The 12,016-nt window shown below is 43.5% G+C and overlaps 1 long non-coding RNA gene across 2 annotated transcripts in view; it reads left to right on the top strand.

Moving 5' to 3' along the window:
• Positions 1–11,438, top strand: part of LOC141276932 (uncharacterized) — a 225,389-nt gene extending 213,951 nt beyond the window's left edge. For both annotated transcript variants that reach the window (XR_012327323.1, XR_012327322.1), the window contains one exon: positions 34–11,438. This is a non-coding gene — a long non-coding RNA (uncharacterized lncRNA). The remainder of the gene's footprint in view (positions 1–33) is intronic.
• The last annotated feature ends 578 nt before the right edge of the window (positions 11,439–12,016 follow it).

Below are 12,016 nucleotides of genomic sequence, written 5' to 3'. Positions count from 1 at the left end.
GTGAGAGTGAAGAATCCTTATTTTGGTTTTTAGGTGACGCCAGGAACTGCAGAGAGAGACGTTTTCTTCTGGAACTGGGGAGATGGACCTGAAACCCAGAAAAAACTGAGCCATTACCTAGAGATAAAGGGATAGACTCCCTGGCTGGGAGAGGGGTAGGGAAATGGACAACCAGGCTGGGACTCAGACTCACACCATCCCACTGAGCGCCAGGGTGCTTCATCCGTCTCCCGACCGGAGTGTGCGTCTTCTCGCTTGCTTACATCCTGGTCCTGGAACCTGACCTGCGGCCGAAGGAGAGGTAAGGTTCTGCCCCATCTCACCATGTGAACTTGGGCAAATTGCTTACCCCTTCAACAGCTCAGCCTCCTAATCTGCAAAACAGGCGATGGAAGAGTGCCTTCAGCTCAGGTTAGTGTTATTAAATGGTGTCCTTTGGAAGCGCTTCAAGGACAAAGGTTTTGGGACAGGGAGAGTGGGAAAAGGTTGTGTTTCAGTTTTCCTTACATCCACATTCATCCCCTGCCCCGCCGCCACCGTGGAGAACAGCTTTTTCTTGCATGAACTGTTTGTTTGCACTGCAGGGCAATGTTAGGTCTGCGAAAGGCTTTTCAAGGCTAAGATTGAAAACCCACCGGCGTCGGCCATCTCTAGGATTGCTTCTGCCTCTTATTTTCTGTTTCTGTTTTTCATGAGGTGACATGAGAGTACCGTGTGCTGAACACACGGCGGGAAAAAGGCCCAGAGAGAAGTAAATTGGAAAAATGAGTGTGTGGAGGGTACCAGGGCTTTGGCTGAGGGAACCCCCAGGGCTTGCTTAGGAAGAGGCAGAGGAAGGGTCTGCGTCTCGCTGGAAGGGGTCGTTCTCCCCTACCCCCCCACACAGTGGTCTCTCTCAAATGCAAAATTAATTCCTCCTACTTTAGATTACAGGAAGAATCCGGTTTGGAGCACCTACTTCTTACTAAGAGTGTGCTATGTAGTCTATAATTTAAGGTATATTACCAAAGACAGTATGATAAAAATAGGTGCTGCTAATTGCCGTAATTGGGATACACATTGCAGGGCTGGTTCCCTGCAGGGATGGTTGCCGTAAATGCTCAGCTTTCTTTATCGCCAGTGGGCGGCAGAGCTTCAGATATTAGCATATTGTTATAATAGGTTACCATTGAGATTACTGGTGTTCAAAATATGTGGATTCTAGAAATCTCATATTATAAAAACCCCTCTTGTAATTGCATAGAGCACTGCAGTCCAGGGAACTCAGCAGTCTGTACTCTTCACAGTGGTGCCTGAAGCTTGATTCTGAAACTGCCCTTTATCTGGCGGTGGGTCCTGCGGTAGCCTGATTCATCCTCTAAAATGAACAGAATCTCCGCTTCCAGAACACCGTCACTTTGGCGTATGCAAGGGCACGGTCAGAACAACCAGGAGGGCAAAGTTTGGGGAGTTCATCCAGTTTATAGAGCAGGTTGTACGCCTCTTTTGTTCCTTTGCAGACTTTGGTTTGAGGCCTGTTTCTGATAGAACCTGGGAGCCAAGTTTTGGGGGCAGAAACTTACATGTTTGCCACTCACAGTGGTGGATGCCACCAGCAGCGTAGTTATCACCTAGGAGTTTGTTAGAAATACAGAATCGGGCCCACGCCAGACCTACTGAATCAAAGTCAGTATTTTAATGGGATCCCAGGCGACTCATGCACATTCTGTTACAGACTTCACCTACCTCTGACTCTAGTTGTTGATACCAAAAAGAATCCAATAATTGTGAAGCATGAGATTGGTTTAGGCCAGTTTGCAACAGAAAGGAGAGTTTCCAAGGATTTTATGCTGAGAGGAGCTGGGAAGGAAGAGGGAAGGAGAAGCAGGGACGGACGTAAAGCTTAGTGAAGGTTGCAAACTCACATGCTTCCATGGACAAGGCCAGTATGGGAAACAAGGAAAGTGGGCGTGATAGGAACTACTGCGACCTGGAGAATTTGTGCCGCTTTCAAACACAGCCATCACTGCTCCGCTCTGGACGGTTGCCACACAGAAATGTGGGCCCAGCATTGTCAGACCTTCTGACTTTTTCAAGAGCCTGGAACATACATTTTAATGGGAAATTCTCTCATTTTTATTCAGTGAGGCCCAGTAGACTAAATCTAATTCTATCAGCTAATAACAGCTGAGCTTACACAGTCACTAACTGCTTAAAAGGGCTGTGGCAAGTCACTTCTCTCTATTTCTATTTGTGCATTCCTTTCATGGGTTATTATTAGAGAACATGTAATTTCCCAAATCCATGAGGATAATAATGACGTGCTTGGGAGACCTGAGCCAAAGGCTCTGAGCATACATCGCTGGTTTCAGGTGGAGATGATATCCCTTGGAAAGCTGGAAACCTGCCGTTTTCTTACGGGGTCTCGATTTTCTGATGGTGAATCCAAGGGTTTGGAAAACACGCTACTTAACCATCCATTGCTATGTGAACAGGTGGCTACTATAAGCTTTGCAATTTGGTGTTATGTAACTGAGTTCAGAGTTGAGGTGTTTGATTGATAGAACTTTATTTCTCTAGGGAGACACCAGGCATTGGGAGTGAGCAGTGGTAGAGGGTGGGAGGGCTCGGAACCCCCAGGTGAATGCAGTCAGCTGCTTCCCTGGGGATGTGCCTCAGAATTGACCATTTTCAAGGCTTTGTCTAAAGATCACCTCCATTAAAATCGCTTGGAGTGTATTTTGAAATGCAGAATCCCAGGTGTGATTACAAATCTGTTAAATAAAAATCCAGGGAATGAAGCTATGAAGAAATTTTAACAGACACTCCAGATCATTTTTATAATAATAAATATAATTTATATAATTATTTATATTTATATAATTTATAAAATTGTAGGGCAATAGCATTTCAATGAGATAATGCTAGGTGGTAGCTGATTGTTCTCCATTTCTACTGAAGATAGAGTAAAAAGAAATGCACTTAATCTGCTGCAAAAAGAATGAGACCGTGTTGGACAATAGGATTGAGATCCTTGAATGACAGTATCATGCCAGTGAGAGAGCACCCCTGACTTAGACCAGGTCCATATGTTGTCCTGTAAGCCAGTTCTCTGGGAGGAAAAATACTATGACTTGTAGTGTCTCCCTATTTCTGTGGTGCAAATACTCCCATCATGGCCAATTTCTTGCTACCAACATGTCATCACTGAATGGGAAGTTGGGAAGGGACATGAAGAATTGGCTCTCATGAGCCTGTGCCAGCTGGCTCTAGCTTACCACAGGCAGCCCCTCACAAAGCAGTCCCAGAGGAAAATGTAAGTGCATGGAACAGTTAATGCTATCAGTACATACAGGAATTAGATATAAATGTAGCTATGTATCTAAATATAATTATATATATAAATGTAAAAAAGTATATATATATATGTGTGTATATATATATATATATATATATAATTAATATAGTTTAACCACATAGACATTTATACGAAATCCCACTGCAGTGTTCCAGATAGCTAGGTTGGGCTAGGTGCAAGGTTTCTTTACCTGAAGCCAGTTTACACACCTGGGGCTGTGCTTCCCAAAATGTCCATTTGAATCACCTTTGGATCTTGTTAAAATGCAGATTCTGGTTCCATAGGCTGTGGGTCGTGGCTGGAGAGTCTGTGTTTCTAACAAGCTTCCAGGTGAGGCAGTGATGATTTGAGAATGTTTTGAGAATGTCAGCCGAGAGTCAAAGCAAGTTGACTCATTTTGCCCCTTTCCCTTGAATGCAAATCAAAGCCTCAAAACTTATATTCCAAGGGGTTGAAAAGTCATACCTTAGTTAGCACCAGCGCAAACAGAGATGGAGAGCTCCAAACATGAGAAAAATTGTCCTGGTGTTTGGTTAACCAGTTCCACAATGTTCTTCCTCAGGAAGGGAGTAATTGGAATGGGTAGAAAGATTTCTTTTGCCTAGGGACCAAAATCAAAGGGCAGTTCCCTGCCTGTCTGTGTGACTGAAAATAGGGATCATAAACAAAAGCTGACTCTGAAATCTGCTTTACTAAAGATGCCTGCAGACATGATAAATCGATTGCCTATAGAGGCCACATTGGACTTGGGAGGACCAGGGACATCCACTGTAATGAGGGGTTCTGCCTGATGTCCCTCTTTTATATGTACCACTTTAGGGTTCCTAAACAATCTTTTAAGGATTAGGACTGGCTCTTGGGGCTAAGAAAACCAAGTTTGATAGTGAGACAATAAATCTCTCTTCCGTTTGAACAAGAATAGAGTGTTTTGAGTGTTTTTGGGTGTTAAGCATTGTGCTAGTGTTTCGCCTGCTTTTTTTTTTTTTTTTCCAAGTCCTCCGCCAGTTATACAGGGAAGATATTACTGTCCTAATTCTCAAGTGAGAAATTGAGGCACAGTGATATGATTCAATGTGCCTGATGTCAAAGGGCAAGTAAGTGGTGGAGCCAGAATTTGAACCCAAATCTGCTTCTGCATTTGCTGTGTATGTTTGTCCTTTTTGCGTCTTATCTGTAAACTTTTGTGAATAAGGATTATGCCTTCTCTCTTTATTTCATCATTGAATACCCAGGTAGGATTGTGTCTGTGTGCGTCTGTTGTTTATATACACAAAAAGTCTATACACAATGCTTTGTTTCTTGGAGCTCTTGGGGACTGATAACTGTGCAAATGAAAATGTGAAATCCACATTATTTATATGCTTATATGTTCACACAGTCAATGTGTTACAAATAATTCCAAACTATTCGATAATTATTGTATATAGTTTTCAATATGCAACTGATAGAATTGGCTAATAATGTACAAGAAAGTGTGTATGTGGTATGGTATGAGCACACATGCAGACCGCTCAAGGAGAAGTTAACAGACCCAATAGCAGAATGGAGCTGGAGAAGCTCTGTACGTCGCAGTGGGCACACGAGAGAAAGACATTGAAAAGCCTGGCAAGGTCAGATCAAGATGATGGAGGAGGAGAATCCTGAGCTCACCTCCTCCTGCAGACACACCAAAACTACAACCACGTATAGAACAACTGTCTCTGAGAACAACCTGAAGACTAGCAGAGCAGATTTTCTATACCTAAGGATATAAAGAAAAGGCCCCATTGAGATGGGTAGGAGGGGCAGAGATGTGGTCTAATCAGAACCCACACCCCCGGTTTGGCAACCCACAAGCAGGAGGGATATCACAACCACAGAGGTCCCCACTGAGGGGCAAGGGGTCTGAGCTCCACGTCAGGCTCCCCAGCTTGGGAAACCTGCACTGGGAAGATGAACACTCATAATATCTGGCTTTGAAAACCAGTGGGGCTTATGTCTGGGAGAGCTGGAGGGGTGTGGGAAACTGAGACTCTGTTTTTAAGGGGGCTGCACACAAACTTACTCTCCCTGAGTCCCAGTGCAGAGGCAGCAGCTTGAAAAGCACTTGGCTCGTACAAGGAGAGTCACTGACTAATTTTAGGGCATGTGCTAGAGGGACAAGGGTCTATTGGAACTTCCTCTGGGTATGGAGACACTGGCAGGTCACATTTCTTTTTGCTCTCCTTCTACCTAGCTGGCCCAGTGCTGGTGGATATCATTTCTGACTTTGGCCATCTACCTTGCTAGCACCTGTCCTGTTGCTCACCTGGAGACTTGCCCCAGCTGACACTCCTCCAAAGTGTCCCCCTGCCACATCACACCTGATGGGCAGCCTTAGACAGCACTGGTACCCCTCCAAAGCAGCTCCCACTCTAGGGGGATCAGTGCTGCTCACCAGTGCCGCCCACAGCAGCCACAGCCAGACCTCGTAGACAGCTGGGCCAGGGACCAGCCCCGCCCAGCAGAGTGTCTGCAGCTGTTGTGGCCCAACCACAATGAAAGCATTCATGCAGCCCACACAGGGGATACCCTTAGAGCCCTTGGCTCTGTTGACCAAGGGAGATTGCACTACTGGGCCCCACAGGACACCTTCTACATGAGGCCATTCCTTCAAGACTGGGTGACTTAGCTGAAATAACTAATGCATAGAAACAAACACAGAGAGTTAGGCAAAATGAGGAGACAGGAATACCCTCTAAAGAAAAAGCAAGTCAAAACCTCAGAAAAAGAACTAAACTAAATGGAGATAAGCAACACCAGATAAAGAGTTCAAAGTAATAATCATAAACATGTTCACCAAACTCGGGAGAAGAATGAATGAACTCAGTGAAAACATCAGCAAAGAGATAGAAAATATTAAAAAAAAATTGAAGAATACAATGAAAAATGCACTAGAGGGAATCAGCAGCAGATTAGGGGATGCAGAAGAATGGATCAGTGATCTGGAAGACAGAGTAGTAGAAATTACCCAATTGGGATAGCAAAAAAAAATTTAAAAAGAATAATTTAAGGGACCTCTGAGACAACATCAAGCATACTAACACTCACATTATAGGGGTTCCAGAATGAGGAGAAAGAGAGAAAAGGACAGAAAGCCTATTTGAAGAAATAATGGCTGAAAACTTCCCTAACCTGGCAAAGAAAACATATCCAAGTCCAGGAAGCATAGATTTCCAAACAAGATGAACCCAAAGAGACCCAAACCAAGGCATATTATAATTAAAATGGAAAAAATTAAAGAGAGAATCTTAAAAGCACCAAGAGGAAAACAAAAATAGGTACATAAAAGGAAACTCCCATAAGACTATCAGCTGATTTTTCTGCAAAGTTTGCAGGCTAGAAGGTAATGGTATGATATATTGAAGGTAATGAATGGAAAAAACTTACAGCCAAGAATATTCTACCCAGCAAGGATATCATTCAGAATTGAAGGAGATATAGAGTATTTCCCAGAGAAGCAAAAGCTAAATGAGTTCATCAACACTAAGTTGGCCTCACAGGAAATCTTAAAAGGACCTTTTTTAAACAGAAAAGGCCATTACTGGAAACAAGATAATTATGAATGAAAATAATCTCACTGGTAGAGGCAAACATATAATAAAGGTAGTGGATCAACCAGCTATAAAGCTAGTACGAAATTTAAAAGACAAAAGTAATAAAATGATCTATATCTAAAATAATTGATACAAAAAATAAAAATACGTAAAATATGATACCAAAACCATAACACATTGGAGAGGGATTAAAATGTAATGCTTTTAGAATGTGCTTGAGTTGAAGTGACCATCAACTTAAAATAGACTGCTATATATAGGTTCTTATATATGAATCATGGTAACACAAACCAATACCTGTAACAGATGCACAAAAAATAAGAGAGAAAGGAATACAAACAAAACACTTAAGAAAGTCATCAAATCACAAGGGAAGAGAAGAAAAGAACAGAGAAGAACCACAAAAACAACCAGAAAACAGTTAACATAATGGCAATACATACATACCTATCAATTACTTTAAATGTAAATGGATTAAATGTTTCAATGAAGAGATACAGGGTGACCGAGTGGATGCAAGACCCATCTATATACTGTCCACAGGTTACTTCAGATCTAAAGACGCACACAGACTGAAAGTGAAGGAATGGAGAAAGATAGTCCGTGCAAATGGAATCAGAAAGTTGGGGTAGCAATAACATAGCAAATAAGTAAATAAAAATTTAAAAATAATAATAAAAATAAAAGCCTGGCAAGTGCCTTGACCTAGTGAAAAGTCTGCATCAAGCCAGATATGAGATGCCCTTCTCAGATCCCCACCCATTCTCAGACCCCAGGAGTGTGGGTTCAACTCTGGCAAGGCCTTCTCAAGCAGAGGTCTGCCTGGCTCCCTACAGACCTCAAACTCAAGGGACACTCGGGAAAGGGAGTCGGATCACCCACGCTCTGGAGAAGGAATCTCAGTTCCACAGCACCATCAGTCTTCTTGGTAGCCTTCCATTTGTTCCTTTAAGAATAGAGCACTGGTATTAAAAGTTGTGGGCTGTTCCCATCTGAGGAAGGGTTTTCCTTCCTTATGCTTCTGCATACCGTGGGATAAATGGTACATGCTTCTTGAAGTGAGAGTCAGCTCTATCAACCTCTAATCTTTGTAAGTGTGCGGACACTGTGTATGTTGGCCCAATTCTTCTTCTTCTCTGCTTCCTTCCTGGGAAAGCCAGCATCCAGTGCCAATGACTAAATGCTATATACCCACTTGCCCAGTATCCCTTATGGCTACAGGTGGTCATGCCATTCATTCCTGCCAAATTAGATTTAAGGAGAAGTGTGTTAGGGAGTTCAGGGTAAAATTTTCTTCCCTGATGAAAAAGGGTGCTGTAGCCAAAGAAGTCCCAGCTCCCCTCCATCTTGCTCGTGGTCTGGTGGTGTAAACATGTGGTGTCTGGAACTACAACAGCCATCACACAACCATGAGACACGAGGCCTAAAGACTGAAGCCAACATGCCAAAGATGGAGGAGAGGAAGGATGGATAGAGCTAAGGTCCCTGATGTCGTTGTTAATTTAATGACCCAACCCTGGGACCCAGACTTCCAGACTCCTTGTTCTGGGGGATAACTTGAAGTGTTTTTGTTTAAGCCATTGCTAGGTATTCTGTTGCTTGAGGTTCAAAGCATCCTAAGTGAGACACAAGTTATGTGATCTCTCTGAACCTAAACTTTCTCATCTAAAAAGTGAGGTCAGTACCACCTAGGAGAATTGGGGGTAATTAAATAATTTGATCTACGTAAGTCACCTGACAAAATGCCATCTCAGAATAGATACTCAGCACATTTTAGTTAAATGTAAAGAAAAATTGGAAGTGTGATGCACTGCTTTGGGCTGAATATGAATATTGCTACAGCTATTTTATGAACCTTCTAATGTATAGAGTGAACAGTACAATGATTTTTTTTTGCTTTACATTGCTTTATATTATTACTTTGTAAATATCATGTATGTGTAAATATGCATACCCACACTTACATGTTTCTTTTTTCTCCTAACATCTTTTTCACTGCTTAGTTGGGAAGCGGACTATTTCTCCCTTCTCTGGGAAGGAAGGGAGATTATCACAGTAGAGTTCAAAGGCTCAGAAAACAGTCTGAGTACTTAACAATACCTCTCCATTTAAGAACTCTTTCTACAGCTGGCTAGACTGGTTTAAGCCTCATCATATCAGATTTTCCTGGTAACATTTTCCAAGTTTGTATAAGCTTCAGCAGGCTACAGACTTGACCAGAACCTTGGACAGGATGCTCATTGATCTACTATGAAATCACTGTGAAACCCGTCTTCCTCCCAGATGGAGGAAATGCATTGGCTGGTAAAGCTTCCTCTCTTTTGTTTCTCATCTCTTTGTCATTTCAGAAGTAGCTGTTCTCACAGACTCTTTGGTGGTTGCTGAAATTGGCTTTATTTGTCTGCTTCTTAGAAAGCAATCAACTTGTCTATGAGAATCATCTTCCATTGTCAGGCCAACAATGGCTCTTGCAGCCTCCTCTGTGTCTTCAAGTGGAATTCAAAAGGCATTGGTCTCTTCCACTTCCAAAGGGCCAGAAAGCGCCCAAGGCTCGGTTCTTGAACTGCCTGACTAAAGTACCCCTGTGTCTTCCTTCCTTCTCAAGGAAGTGTACAGAACGGCCCTTCCTCACTGGAAATTTTCAAGTGCTGGAGTGGACAACTTCTTATATGCTCCTCTTATCTACTTTGTTGCAGTACACTATACTGCGAGGTGCAGAGACCCATGTCTTTGGTAAAAGTGGCTGCAGGCCCATCTGGCATAGGCTGGTGCTGAATTGGACCAGCTGCCAAGGCAGCCAGCCCTGGTCCCCACACCCACATTTACCTTGCAGGCTGAGGTCATATGGTTGTGACATCTCACCAGATTCAGAACCAAAACATTGCTCAAGATGGCCCTTTCATGAGTAGTGTGAACTGGAGGCAGATGCTCAGTACAGACGGTCCCTGACTTATGACTTTTCGACTTCATGATGGAACGTGATAGGCATTCAGGAGAAACTGTACTTTGAATTTTGATCTCTTCCCCAGGCCAGGGATATGTGGTTCGATACACTCCTGTGATGCTGGGCAGGGGCAGCGAGCCCCAGCTCCTAGTCAACCACGAGGTAAACAACCGATACACTTACCACCGTTCTGTCACTTTCCGTATTCAGTAAATCACATGAGATATTCAACACTTTGCTATAAAATAGGCTTTGTATTAGATGGTTTTGTCTAACTTTAGGCTAATGGAACGGTTCTGAGCAAGTTTAAGGTAGGCTGAGCTAAGCTCTTGATGTTCGGAAGGTTAGGTATATTAAATGCCGTTTCGACTTACAATATTTTCAACTTGTGATGGGCTTATCTGGGACATAACCCCAACAGAAGTTGAGAAAGTTCTGTATTTACATTCCAGAACATTCTGGAACATAGTCAAGCAAAGCTGCTCCTTCAAGAGTGGCAATGAAGCATGATTCTTAGGAGCATATGTTGTTGTTTTAAAAAACTAATTTAGTTAATTTATTTTTGGCTGTGTTGGGTCTTCGTTGCTGCATGCAGGCTTTCTCTAGTTGCGGCGAGCAGGGGCTACTCTTCGTTGCAGTGCACAGGCTTCTCATTGTGGTGGCTTCTCTTTTTGCGGATCATGGGCTCTAGGCACGCGGGCTTCAGCAGTTGTGGCCCGCGGGCTCTAGAGCGCAGGCTCAGTAGTTGTGGCCCACGGGCTTAGTTGCTCCGCGGCATGTGGGAGTCTTCCCAGACCAGGGCTCGAACCCATGTCCCCTGCATTGGCAGGTGGATTCTTAACCACTGCGCCACCAGGGAAGTCCCAGGAGCATATGTTTCAATCTAAGATTATCTGAATGTCTCCCGGGCAAGCTATTTCACCTTAGTTTCCTCATTTGTAAGATGAGGGTTTTAATAAAACCTACCTCATAGTAGTGTCTATAAGGATTAGGTGAGGCAGTGGTTATAAACCACAGGGCACAAAAGTTAATACCTGTTGTGTATTATTTTCATAAATTCTTTATAACCTTATGAGTCATTTATTCAAGAAATATTTATTGGGTGCCTATTATGTGCCAGGAAGATTCCCTTCTTGTTGATGTTCAGAATGATGCATTCACCTTGAATGACACGTGGCCGACAAGCCCCATCACGGGTCAGTTGTTCATGTCCTCTGAGATGCTGCTGTTTCTTCAGGAGATTCCTCCAGAAAGCACTGCCCTGGCTGAAGAAGGCAATCTACCCCCCCCGCCAGGAAGTAAACCCCCCTCTTGCCCAGCTTCTGTGCTCTGTAACAACTGTGGCTTGTAAGAGCATTTCGGACTCCGCCAAGAGCCCTTGGAGCACAGGTGGTCTTGAATTTTAGCTAACAGGCCTCAGAGTGGAGCGCTGTGCTCAGCCAAAGTACTGGTCCGATTTGCTGGATGCATTTGGATTCTCCTTATGGTGAAATGCCTGGTGGCTTCGGAACAAGTATGTAACTAGAGACAAGGAAAATAGATGAAAGAAAGTGCAAAGGATATCTGGGGCAGGAAATAAAAAGGAAGACGATGTGAACTCTGTTTTTTCAAATATTACTTTCTTTTTCCTTTCCACGACCTGCCTGTTCAAATAGTCCTTTATAACACTGCAGAAGGAGAAAATAAGATAAAGGGTGCTGCATCTCCTCCTGTGAAAGCAAGCAAGATTCCAGTCTCATGTTCTAGGAAGTCATAGTCTTGAAGTCGTGCTGGTCCTTCCACTGCCCCTGAAGGGAAAACAGTGGTGGCCATGGCAGGAGTGCCTGACATTTACCAAGCGCTTGTATGGACCAGGCCCACGCTAAGGGCTGTACTAATATCATCTCATTGTGTGTGTGTGTGTGTCTGTGAGGGGTCACCTGATTGCTAAGAGGAGCTCAAGGTCTAGATCTTCCAGGGCCATTCAGATTTGAATACCACGCGCATCTGTCTATGTTTTACCCATGTTTTTGAATCTTCTAGTCCGTGTACTGGTTAAGAATGAGGACATTGGAGCCAGACTAAGATTTGAATCCAGTTCAGCTACTTTCTAGCTGCGTGGCCTGGGGCAAGTGATTTATCCCTGGGCTTCCATTTCCTGATCTGTAAAGTGGGAGAATT

This window comes from Tursiops truncatus, chromosome 17 (genome assembly GCF_011762595.2).
Source record: "Tursiops truncatus isolate mTurTru1 chromosome 17, mTurTru1.mat.Y, whole genome shotgun sequence".
NCBI lineage: Eukaryota > Metazoa > Chordata > Mammalia > Artiodactyla > Delphinidae > Tursiops > Tursiops truncatus.
Note: the sequence above shows the minus strand (reverse complement) of the source record. Positions and strands in the feature narration are given on the sequence as shown.